Consider the following 1,869-nt stretch of genomic DNA (forward strand, 5'->3'; position numbering starts at 1 on the left):
TTTTCCTATTTCCTGAAATAAATTGAAGAGTATTGTTATTAGTTTTTCTTTAAAGGTCTTGTAGAACTCAGCTGTGTATTCATCTGTTCCTAGGCTTTTCTTGGTTGGTAGACTTCTGATGATGTCTTCTGTTTTATCAATTGAAATTAATCTGTTAAATTGTGTATATACTCCTGATTCAATTTTGGCAAATCATATGACTCTAGAAATTTGTTGATGCCTTTGATGTTTTGTATTTAATTGAAGTACAAGTTTTCAAAATAATTTCTTATTATCTTCTGTTTTTCTGTAATGGCTGTCATGATATTTTATTTTTTATCATGAATGTTACTAATTTGAGTTTTCTCTCCTTCTCTTCATTATCAATTTTTAAAAATTTTTTCAAAGAACTACATTTTGTTGTGTCATTTTTTTTCAATTATTTTGTTTCAATTTTATTGATTTCAGCTCTAATTTTAATTATTTCCTGTCTTCTACTGCTTGTGGTGTGGACCTGTTCTTCTTTTTAAAGGGTTTTCAGATATAGTTCTGGGTAATTTATATGTTGACTTTTCAATCTTTTAATGAATGAGCTCACTGCAATAGACTTTTTCTTATCACTGTTTTTGTGGTAACACCGAGATTTTGATAAGTTGAATCATAGTTCTCATTTACCTCCAAGTATTTTTTTTTAAATTTCACTCCCGGTTTCTTCTTCAATTAATTCATCATTCAATAACATATTATTTAGTCTCCAGGTGTTATAGTAGCTTCTACTTTGAATTTTTTATTGATTTTTAAATTTTATACCAGTATGATCTTATAGAATGCAAGATATTATCTCATCTTTTGTTCTTTTTTTGTATTTACTAAGAGTTGCTTTGTTGCATAAAATTGTATATATTAGACACATTTTCTATCTTAGAGAAGAATCTGTGTGCTGCTGAGAAGAAAATATATTTGCTCAGCAGTGTATAAAATATTCTATACATGTTCATTAAGTCTAAATTATTTATTGTACTATTTAAATTTATAATTCATTGTTTAGTTTTTGTATAGAAGATGTATACAGTATTGAGAGAAGTGTGTTAAAGTCAACCTATATTATTGTGTTGTGGTCTATTTGATTCTTGAAATTGAGAAGGGTTTGCTTGGTGTTCATAGATGCCCAATTTTGGGGGTGACATAATTATTTATGATTGTTGTATCATGTTGATGTGTAATTCCCTTAAGCAGTATAACATGTCCTCCTTTTTTTCTTCTGATTAACTTTGGCTTGAAGCACACTTTTTACGTTATGAGGCTCAAAACCCCTGCTTGTGTACACAATCCCTATGAGTCATAATATTTTTTCCCATCATTTCACCTTCAGTCTGTGGTTGTCTTTGCCTATGAGGTGAGTCTCTTGGAAAGAGCATATTGGTGGGTTTTGTTTTTTTAATTAAATCTGCCATTCTATATCTTTTTTTTATTGATGGGTTTAGGCCATTAACATACAAGGTTATTAATAAGATGTGACTTTAATTCCCAGACACTTTGCTTTATTTCTGTTTTAATTTGTCTTAGTTTCTTTTTGCTTGACTATTCCTTTAGGGTAGTTATTCTGTTTGCTAGTTCTTACATTTTTTTTTTTCATTTCATCTCATGGAAAGTTTTCTTGAAAATTTTCCTTAGTGCAGAATTTGTGGATGTAATTTTTTTTTAAAATTTTGAATATCATGGAATGTTTTTATTTTATCTTCAAATCTTAAGCTTAATTTTTATGGGTGTAGAATTCGTGGTTTGCATACATTTTCATATATATATATATATATATATAATTCCAGGATCTTCTAGCTTTGAGGGTCTGGCTTGAGATATCGGATGACATTTGAATTGGTTTTCCCTACA

The sequence above is a fragment of the Marmota marmota genome, unplaced genomic scaffold (genome assembly GCF_001458135.2).
Source record: "Marmota marmota marmota unplaced genomic scaffold, marMar, whole genome shotgun sequence".
NCBI classification, from domain to species: domain Eukaryota; kingdom Metazoa; phylum Chordata; class Mammalia; order Rodentia; family Sciuridae; genus Marmota; species Marmota marmota.